Genomic DNA, 11,264 nt, shown 5'->3' with positions numbered 1-11,264 from the left:
AACTCTACAATCTGGTTCAACCTAGTTGTCCAGCTGTGTCTCCTCCAGGCCCCAGTCAAAGCGGGCTTCCACTTCCCCAAATACAGACCCCCCACATTCCCTAGTTCCACTATCTAGAATACACCCTCCCGTTGTGCTCATTAAAAGCATATCCTGGCTGGGCACAGTGGCTCATTCCTTTGGGAGGCTGAGGCAAGAGGATCGCCTGAGGTCAGGAGTTCTAGACCAGCCTGAGTAACATGGCAAAACCCTGTCTCCACCAAAAACAAAAAAATTAGCCACGTGTGGTGGCGCATGCCTGTAATCTCAGCTACTCGGAGGCTGAGGTGAGAGAATCTCTTGAACCCGGGAGGCAGAGGTTACAATGGGCTGAGACAGTGCCACTGCACTCCAGCCTAGATGTCAGGTGAGACCCTGTTTCAAAAAAAGAATTTAAAATTTGAAAAATAATGAAAAGAAACAAAAGCACATCCTTGAAGGGCCATATCAAATGCCACCTCTTAAAAATTATAAGGCTGGGCACAGTGGCTCATGCCTGTAATCCCAGCACTTTGGGAGACTGATGCAGGCAGAACACTTGAGGTCTGAATTCAAGACCAGCCTGGCCAACATAGCGAAACTCCATCTCTATAAAAAATACAAAAATCAGCCGGGCGTCACGGCGCATGCCTGTAATTCCAGCTACTTGGGAAGCTGAGGCCCGAGAAGCAATTGAACCCGGAAAGCGGAGGTTGCAGTGGGCCAAGATTATGCCATTGTACTCCAGCCTGTGCGACAGAGCAAGACCTTGTCTCAAAAAAAAAAAAAAAAAAAAAAAAAAATTATTCAATGATTCTTCCCTACCCCTCATAAATGGTATTTTCCCTTCTCTCTCCCTTCTCCTTGTGCCCTGTTCTCTCAGTAATAGCTTGTTTGTGCCTCCATCATTTTACTTGTATTTTAGTTATTTTTTGCTATTTATCTTACTTAAAACCAAGCTTCTTGAGGTGTGGCACCTTCATTCAGGATCCCTCAGTGCCTGGCATAAAGCAAGCACTCAGGAAGCATCTCTCGAGGTTGTTTCTTGGAATTGAACACAGGGTGTGACGTCATCCAGCGACTGTGTAACTGACACAATGGAGTGGGAAGAGATTGGCTAGTTGAATTGCAGTAAATGGAATGGGTCTGGTGTGTTATTCGTTCTAGTTAACAGAATGTAGTATTGCCCCCCACCCCCCACCAAAATAAAAAATAAATGGAGTAGGTCTGGATGGGGGTGTCAGGAGGCTGTGAAGGGAAATGCTGTGCCTCTGGGGCACAGCTGGAGGAGAATCCTGTTTGGTGATCGAGGTGGCATGACTAGTCTTAGTTATGCCTTCCGCAGGAAGCAGGTCTGAAAAGAGAGAAAAGTAGGGCTTCCTAGAGCTTCCCACACACGGGAGAGGCTCAGCAAAGAACACAGTGAAATTCAACTGATTCTCTCCGGTCCTCAGGAGAGCAGGGTTCTGAGAAGGGCCTCGCGATACACATCATGCCCCAGTTACACCGAGTGAATCAGGCTCTGATGCAGTTGGCAATAGGCCTTAATCACAAGCTTCATCTCACAGGCTCTGCACAGACGAGCTTTGTCATTTCTCTGAGGGAATCACTGTCATTTCTCTTCCAGGCTCAAAGCAGCTCCCCCTGCCCCATGTAAAGCGCTGATGAGATGGCAATTTAAACTGCTTTGATGACCAGGTTTCATTAGGTAAGAAGGCCCGATTAAGCAATGGTGGCCCAAATAACCTCAGTGGTTCAGACGCTGTTTTCAAAGCCAGCAGAAGTCTTGCCAAATTAAAGGATGTCAGGACGAGATGCTATGAATATCAGTTTCCTTCTCTCTGGCAATGGAGAGGATTAATTAAATGCCTGTGAAGTACTTTGAAAATTTAAGCTGTTGAGAATTATTGTTCTGTGTAATAGGGAAAAAATAGAGTTCTTGGCTCATTAAAGCTGTAACGTTGTAAGCCTGAGCACTATTTTCAGGATATCTTTGAGAGCTACATTTTTATTAAAAGGAAGAAAAGAGAACTATATCTATGAATACAGATACACAGTATACATGCTGGAAAGTCAGTTGGGTTAATCAGCATTTCTCTTGATTAAGAAATGAACTGGGGGCTGGGTGCGGTGGCTCATGCTTATAATCCCAGCATTTAGGGAGTCTGAGACAGGAGTATCACCTGAACCACTGAGTTTGAGTCCATCCTGAGCAATAGAGTGAGATTTTGTCTCTAAATTAAAAATATGCTGGATGCAGTGGCTCACGCCTGTAATCCCAACACTTTGGGAGGCCAAGGCAGGTGGATCACCTGAGGTCAGGAGTTGGAGACTGGCCTGGCCAACATGGCAAAACCCTGTCCCTACTAAAAATACAAAAATTAGCTGGGTGTGGCAATGGGCCCCTATAGTCCCAGCTACTCAGGAAGCTGAGGCAGGAGAATCACTAGAACCTGGAAGGCCAAGGTTGCAGTGAGCCGAGATCAGGTCACTGCACTCCAGCCTGGGTGACAGAGTGAGACTCCATCTCCAAAAAAAAAAAAAGAAATGAATGAACTGGGAGAAGCTGTTTCTCACTGATTACCACAGTCAGTGGAGACAGTTATTAAGAATCAGTTGCTTAACTGTGTAGGGACAGTTTCACCATAACTAGCAGACAGGTATTTGCTTTCTTTCAATAGGACCAAGGGATGAAGACTGAGATTGTATACATGTAAATACCAAGTTCAGTCAGTTTCCATAGCCTCTTCTGTCTTAATACAACTTAACAAACAATCCAGACACATTTCTGCCTCCACTTTGTTGATTTACCCAGGGATATTTTGGCTTTATTTGCAGATATTCGGTGATATTTGGAAGGGTGCTGTCCACAGCTGCCCCTCACCTCTCTTTCACTCTACATTGACTGAGGATTTACACTTTGTTTCGTGTTTGTACTAGTTTCCTATCGCTGCTGTAACAAATTACCGCTAACTTAGTGGGTTAACACAACACAGATGTATTATATTACAGTTCCAGAGGTCAGAAGTCTAAAATTAGTCTTATGGGGCTAACATCAAGGTGTCGGCTGGGCTGACCCCATCTGGATGCTCCGGGGAATCTGTTTCCTTGCCTTTTCAGTTTTCTAGTGGCCTCCTGCATTCCATGGCTCATGGCCCCTTTCTGGGTCTCTCTGACCTCTGCTTTTGTTGTTGTTGTTTGTTGAGATAGAGTCTTGCTATGTTGCCCAGGCTGGTGTCAAACTCCTGGGCTCAAGTGCTTCTCCTGCCTTGGCCTCCAAAGGGATTATAGGTGTGAGGCACTGAGCCTAGCTCAGACCTCTTGTTATCACATCTTCTATCTCTTGGCCCATGGGATAGTCCAGGATAATGTCTTCATCTCAAAATCCTTAACTCAATCACATATGCTAAGTCCTTTTTGCCACGTAAAGTAACTTATTCACAAGCTCTGGGGATTAGGTTGTAGATATATAATTATATATATTTTTTTTTTTTTTTGAGACCGAGTCTCACCCATGTTGCCCAGGCTAGAGTGCAGTGGCGAGATCTCGGCTCACTGCAACCTCTGCCTCCCAGGTTCAAGTGATTCTCCTGCCTCAGCGTCCCAAGTAGCTGGGATTACAGGCATGCGCCACCATGCCTGGCTAATTTTGTATTTTTAGTAGAGACGGGGTTTCCCCATGTTGGTCAGGCTGGTCTTGAACTCTCGACCTTAGGTGATCTGCCCGCCTCAGTCTCGCAAAGTGCTGGGATTATAGGCATGAGTCACCATGCCCAGACAGACATTTTTTTTTTTTCTTTTTAAGACCAAGTCTTGCTTTGTCAACCAGTCTGGAGTGCAGTGGTGCGATCTCAGGTCAGCAACCTCTCCACCTCCCAGGTTCAAGTGACTCTCCTGCCTCAGCCTCCTGAGTAACTGAGACTACAGAAGTGTGCCATCATGCCCAGCTAATTTTTTTGTTGTTGTATTTTTAGTAGAGACAGGATTTCTCCTGACCTCAAGTGATCCGCCCACCTAGGCCTCCCAAAATCCTGGGATTACAGGCGTGAGCCACCTCGCCGGGCCTTGAGCCTGCTTTCTTATTCAAATATCACACATACTTTAGACTCAGCGGTGGCTCACGCCTATAATCCCAGCATTTAGGGAGGCGTAGGTGGGTGGATTGCTTGAGCCTAGGAGTTCGAGACCAGCCCGGGCAACATGATGAAACCCCGTCTCTACAAAAAATGCACAAATTACCTGGGTGCGGTGGCTATTTTGAAAGCTGAGGCAGGAGGATCGCTTGAGCCCAGGAGGTTGATGCTGCAGTAAGCTCTGATTGCACCACCACACTCCGGCCTGGGTGATGGGGCAAGACCCTATCTCAAAAAAAAAATCTTTCTCCCTTTTCTCTACCCCAACTCCACTTAGTTTCCCTTTCCTAGTACTTTTTTTTTTTTTTTTTTTTTGCCAGAAATAACCCCTTTAACCATTGCAGCTTTAATGCTTCTAGTGGTCACCGCTGTACTCTAAGTGTTATAACTTTGTGTGTGTGTGTGTGTTCTTTTTTTTTTTTTGAAACGGAGTTTTGCTCTTTTGCCCAGGCTGGAGTAAAGTGGCACGATCTTGGCTCACTGCAACCTCTGCCTCCTGGATTCAAGGGATTCTCCTGCCTCAGCCTCCCAAGTAGCTGGGTTTACAGGTGCCTGCCACCACCACACCTGGCTAATTTTTGTATTTTCAGTAGAGACAGGGTTTTGCCTTGTTGGCCAGGTTGGTCTCAAACTCCTGACCTCAGGTGATCCACCTGCCTCGGCCTCCCAAAGTGCTGGGATTACAGGCATGAGCCACCGCACCTGGCCATTTTTTCATTAACAGTGCATTGTAGGTAGTTGTTTAGATAACTTAAAATATACTTTAATTCATCCTTCTAAAATTCATTAAAATGAAAACCCTGAATTGACAAATTCTCATAAAGGACTCGAGGACCCTGCAGATTCATGTGTAAGCCCTCCTGGATGAATATGAATCACAGATCATGTTTCTCCTTAGCTGTAAGACACAATGAAGGAGCAAGGAGCAAAGGCTCTGGAGCCAGACGGACCTGGATGTTAACTTCCACACCTCCACTTATTAGTACGTGCCATGGGAAAGTTCTTTATCCTTTCTGAGTTTCCATTTCCTCATCTGTAAAATGGGATACCAGTGCTCACTTCATGTATTTGTTAGTATTAAATTAAGTAATCCATAAACTTGTGCTTGTGTTAAGCATTTCTTGAATGCTAAGTGTTTCTAAATGCTAGTTTCTCCAAGATAATTTGGAAAGAAAGTCAAATATCTACTAACAATGAATGAAAGGATGTAAAAGAGAAACTGGAAACAGATTCCATAGACGGTGATAGTTAAGGGCATGGTCCTTGTTTAATATTTCTTCATTTGCTCAACAAAAATGTTGAGGGCTCTTTATGTGTCAGCCACTGTACTAGGCATAGATGGAAATACAGACATGCACCCTGCCCTCCAAGGGCTTATTCTACTTATTGCCATGTCATAGGAGTTCAACAAATACTTAATTTTTAAAACTGGCTAAAGCCAGGCACAGTAGTTCACGCCTATAATCCCGGCACTTGGGGAGGCCGAGGTGGGCAGATGGCTTGAGCTCAGGAGTTTGAGACCAGCCTGGGCAACATAGTGAAACCCTGTCTCCACCAAAAATACAAAAAAATTAGCTGGGCACAGTGGCATGCACCTGTGTTTCCAGCTACTCAGGAGGCTGAGGTGGGAGGATTGCCTGAGCCTGGGAGGCAGAGGTTGCATTGAGCCAAGATCGCACCAATGCACTCCAACCTGGGTGACAGAGTAAGACTCTGTCTCAGAAAAAAAAAAAAAAAGGCTAAATTCTGACAAGTGTAAAGAAAAGATTTGGATCCATGGAAATGAGCATCTGTGGGCTGGGCATGAGGCAGGGGTTGTACCTAATGCACTGGACAGTTATCACTGCATCCAATGAACTCAAGAACAACAATTACTGTAAAGTAATTGTCAGTATCACCTACTTCCACCAGCTACATAAAAACCTTAATGGTTTTCTTATTTATTTATTTATTTTTGAGACAAGGGTCTCACTCTGTCACCCAGGCTGGAGTGCAGTGATGTGATCTCTGCTCACTGCAACCTCCACCTCCGGGGCTCAAGTGATTCTCCTGCCTCAGCCTCCCGAGTAGCTGAGATTACAGGCACCCACCACCACACCTGGCTAATTTTTGTAGTTTTAATAGAGGCGGAGTTCCACTGTATTGGCCAGACTGGTCTTGAACTCCTTACCTCAGGTGATCTGAAGACACTGGCCTCCTAAAGTGCTGGGATTACAGGCGTGAGCCACCGTGCCCAGCTCTAACTTCTTGAAAAATGTGATGCCTAGCACATAACCTTTTTCCTGAAGAAACTTGATTATATTGAAGGAAAACTACAGTATGGGCAAATGCATTTCCCAACCACTTGGACTTCTGGGAATTTGCTTCAGCTACTTCCAGTTTCATTCTTTGATGCTCATGTTGTATCTCTACCTTCTCCACCATGTCCAGGAGAATTTGTTTGGGATACTGTTTAACATATTCACCAACCTCGGATAGTGACTGGCAACAGGTGTGTCTGATAAAGAAAACATTGCTTCTGCTCTGCTTTAGGCATATTGGACAAGTTGGGGACCTGCTTTCCTTTGCAAAGCTTATAGGAATCTATGTGGGAGGCAGGAACTGCCTTCCAGTTTCCAGGCTGAAAAAGGTTCTCTGTTTGGCTACCAGCAGAGCAAGGCTTGGAAGGGAATGCTAATGTGTTTCCAGACCTATCCACCTAAGCTGAATGGGTGTCAGTGGTTTAATGTAAGAGGAGATAGCTGTAGTTTCCTGGGCAAGAGACATCTGTGATTGCCTGGAAACAAACACAGCCCATCAGTGATTCAATAGATAGGTTTGGTCTTGTGAATTGGTCTATTGTAAAATAACTGTATTGACATGAAGACACTTGGAAATCATCTGTACAGTCTTAACTAGTTCAGCCAACTTTGACAGCATTATCTGAGAGGCTGAGGTACAAGAATCACTTGAACCCAGGAGGTGGAGGTTGCAGTGAGCTGAGATTGCAAAATAAAGAAATAAATATCAATTTAATATAAATTCATACCAAAACCCCCAAATAAAGGTACTCTCATCAGTGCCTGTTTCATTTATTTTTATGTTTTTAGAGATGGAGTCTCCCCCTGTCACCCAGATGGGAGTGCAGGGGCACAATCATGGCTCACCATAGCCTCAAATTCCCAGGCTCAAGCAATCCTCTCATCTTGGCCTCCTGATTAGCTAGGGTTACAGGTGCACACCACCATGCCAGGCTAATTTTTAAACTTTTTATAGGGACAGGATCTTGCTATGTTCTTAGGTTGGTCTGGAACTTCTGGGCCTCAAGCAATCCTCTTGCCTTGGCCTCCCAAAGTGCTGGGATTACAGGTGTGAGCCACCGTGCCTGGCCAGTGCCTGTTTTATTCATAAGAGGAAAGTAATTTACATCACTAGTACCTTATCTACGGGCCAGACACAGGACCAGAGTGTTATGTTCCATTGGAGTACATGGAATTGCCATTTGATGTGGTTTGAGGGGACCAGGAAGGCTCCCTATCCAGATGTGGCCTGAAAATATTTGTCACTGTTCCTGAAATCCCATCAATTAGAGGATTATTTGGTTTGGCTTTACAGTTTACAAAACGCTTTTCTATAGATAAACTATCAAGGAAGCAGAGTCACCTCCCTGCTCAGAAAAGGTGTTTAGTTACCCCCATAGTGGGGCTATTTTCTTTCAAATGGAAAGTACACTTTTTTTGAGAGGGGGGTAAATTAAATTTATAATGGTGATGTTCATGTCCCACCCATAGCTACCACCCAGAATTAACTAAATCAGATTAAGCCCTGCCCAAATCTAGGTAGGAATTCTCAGAGATGAAATTAACCCGATTAGATTTGTTTTGTATAAAAGGGAAGTGGGAAAAGTAAGAAGTAATTTGGACTCTTCTAGAGGACAGCAGGCACAAACTAAGCCAAGAAAAGCAAGTTTGAGAATTCCAGAGGCAGAAGTTGCTTCTGGGTGCCTGACGTCAACAATCCAGCACTTCAAGACCGGTGTGCAGCATCCTCAGGGGACACTGTGTCCTGGGCATCCCTGCAGTTTAAGAGAATCCACTAGATTATAAGGTAACTCCTCGACTGTCAGCAGTGGGCCAGAGAGAGACTGTTATTTTCAGATGGACAAATACTGTTGGGTAGAGGAAGGGATGGGGGATAAGGAGGACAAAATCTGACTTTGGCAAAGCCGGGTATTTCGAACTTTAGTAGCCATGTTGGCAAGTTCTCTCTTAGTCCATGTCCATTTCACTGCTTGCAGAGAGGCCCAGGGGTTCTGGGGGCGAGAAACACATCTCAGTCCAGAGCTGCTCCTCCCAAGGAGACTTTTAGGGCCAGGACAGAACTCCTCTGCCCTTCACAACCAAGTCAAGGCCACATGGCTATGTCCAGCACATAGCCTGTGAAAATGTAAAATTTACCTCTAAACTGAAGTGAGCCGAACTCTGTTGACCTTCCCATGTATTGAGGAGCTATAACTTCTCCCCAAAAACATGAAAGTAAAATTGCAGTTTAAATCGTGTAATTAGGAATACTGTAAACTAGTGTTTTGCACATATAAACTTTATCATACACTGGGAATTTGTACATATGTGCCCAGTATGGGATTTTCTATTTTATTTTATTTGTTTGAGACAGAGTCTCGCTCTGTTGCCCAGGCTGGAGTGCAATGGCATGATCTCTGCCTCACTGCAACTTCCCGGGTTCAAGCAATTCTCCTACCTCAGCCTCCGAGGTAGCTGGGATTACAGGCGTGTGCCACCGTGCTCGGCTAATTTTTGTATTCTTAGTAGAGACGGGGTTTCACCATGTTGGCCAGGCTGCTCTCGAACTCCTGAACTCAGGTGATCCACCCTCTTGGCCTCCCAAAGTGCTGGGATTACAGGCGTGAGCCACTGTACCCAGTCCAGTATGGGATTTTATAAACAAAATTATGTATACTATAATTTATGGGCAATTGAAAAGATTTTCAAAGGGGATTTTTTTTTTCTTTTTTTGAGACGGAGTTTCACTCTTGTTGCCCAGACTGGAGTACAATGGCACCATCTCGGCTCACTGTAATCCCCGCCTCCCGAGTTCAAGTGATTCTCCTGCCTCAGCTTTCTGAGTAGCTGGGATTACAGGCGCCTGCCACCATGCCCGGCTACTTTTTGTATTTTTAGAAGAGACAGGGTTTCACTATGTTGGTCAGGCTAGTCTTGAACTCCTGACCTCAGGTGATCCACCCGCCTTGGCCTCCCATTGTCCTGGGATTACAGGCGTGAGCCACCGCGCCCGGCCTATTTTTTCATTCTTTGGGTAAAGTTTAGAACTTAACTGGTAAGAGGAGATGCCACTAAATGTTAAGTTTAACTACACTTTTGTATGTGTCACATGTTTGCTTCATGCCTATTTATTTAATTATTTGGAGACAGAGTCTTGCTCTGTTGCCCAGGCTGGAGTCCAATGGTGTGCACCACCACACATGGCTAAATTTCTAAATTTTGCCTGGCAGTTTGTTCAGATCAGAGTCTATCTTATTGCTTAAAAGTATGTCACATAATTCCATCTTGTAAAGTCTAGTTATGCCTTAATTGAAATTGACAAAGCTCAAAATGCCAGCTCTAAAATGAACCCTGGGGACCAGGCATGTTGGCTCACGCTTATAATCCCATCACTTTGACTTTGGGAGGCCGAGGCAGGAGGATTACTTGAAGTCAGGAATTTGAGACCAGCCTGGGCAATACAGCAAGAACCCCCATCTCTACAAAAGGTTGAAAGTTATCCTGGTGTCATGGCACATGCCTGCAGTCCCAGCTACTTGGAAGGCTGAGGTGGGAGAATCGCTTCAATCCAGGAGTTCAAGGCTGCAGCAAGCTTTTAAAAATTTTTTTTGTTTTTTGAGACAGATTTTGCTCTGTCGCCCAGGCTGGAGTGCAGTGGCACAGTTTCGGCTCACTGCAACCTCTGCCTCCTGGAAAGCAATTCTCGTGCCTCAGCCTCCCAAGTAGCTGGGATTACAGGCATGCACCACCATGCCCGGCTAATTTTTGTATTTTTAGGAGAGATGGGGTTTGGCCATGTTGGCCAGGCTGGTCCTGAACTCCTGACCTTAAGTAATCGGCCCACCTTGGTCTCCCAAAGTGCTGGGATTGTGGATGTGAGCCACTGCTCCCAGCCTTGTAGTGAGCTTTGATTGTGTCACGGCACTCCAGCTTGGGTAACAGAGCAAAATCCTGTCTCTAAGACAAAAATAAAATGACTCTTCTAGTTTTTTCTCAAGGCATTTATTTACATTAGGCACTCTGTGCTCCATATGACTCCACAAAACCTGCCTGCATGGAGCACATAGCCAGCTCCCAAAGGGCAGTGACCTGTAACCTCCTTCCTGAGTTGGGGGATCCTGCTCCAGCTGTGGCCAGTCTTTCCTCCCTCCCATGTCCATTCAGTCTTGGACACACCATTCTCTTTAGTGACTATCCCTTCTGCTTGGAAAGCCTTTCCATCTTCATCTGGAAAACTCCCATTCCTTAGCCAAGACCCAGTTCAAACTTTATTGCTTCAACAAATCCTTTCTTGGCTTTACCAGCCAGATACAGATGTTCCCTTCCGTAACTTGGCCCACAGAGCCTAGCACTCTGCACCCCACTGGCTTCTTCAGCACCATGGTCTACACCACATCCCAGCGCCTTAGCCCTCTCAATCCCTTCCCCAACCCTTCTCCCCAAGAAAAAACTCTGCAAGAGGGTGATTTTTTTGTTTCTAGAATTGAGTAGGCTTCTTACCACACCAAGTTTTCTTCTGAAATGCTTTTTGCCTTATTCAGGTACTCCACTTTCTACTACCCCCTCAAAAGGAAAGTTATTTTCCTTCCTTTCTTTTTTAGAGATAGAATCTGGCTCTGTTGCCCAGGCTGGAGTACAGTGATGTAATCACAGTTCACAGCCGCCTCTAACTCCTAGGCTCAAGTGACCCTCCCACTTCAGCCTCCTGAGTGCTGGGACTACAGGTGTGTACCACCATGCCCGGTGTGTGTGTGTGTGTGTGTGTGTATATATATATATATACATATATATATATATATATATATATATTTTTTTTTTTTTTTTTTTTTTTTTT

At 45.1% G+C, this 11,264-nt stretch overlaps 1 protein-coding gene across 1 annotated transcript in view; it reads left to right on the top strand.

Annotated features, from left to right (window-relative positions):
• The first annotated feature begins 1,704 nt into the window (after positions 1–1,704).
• The window catches only part of SIAH1 (siah E3 ubiquitin protein ligase 1), a 35,806-nt gene continuing 26,246 nt past the window's right edge, over positions 1,705–11,264 (top strand). Inside the window, exon 1 of the mRNA XM_017868701.1 lies at positions 1,705–1,726. The gene's annotated coding sequence lies outside the window, so the exon portion shown is untranslated. The remainder of the gene's footprint in view (positions 1,727–11,264) is intronic.

Source organism: Rhinopithecus bieti, unplaced genomic scaffold (assembly GCF_001698545.2).
Source record: "Rhinopithecus bieti isolate Rb0 unplaced genomic scaffold, ASM169854v2 scaffold_618, whole genome shotgun sequence".
NCBI lineage: Eukaryota > Metazoa > Chordata > Mammalia > Primates > Cercopithecidae > Rhinopithecus > Rhinopithecus bieti.
The sequence above is the reverse complement of the archived record's forward strand: the minus strand, read 5'-3'. Positions and strand labels throughout refer to the sequence as shown.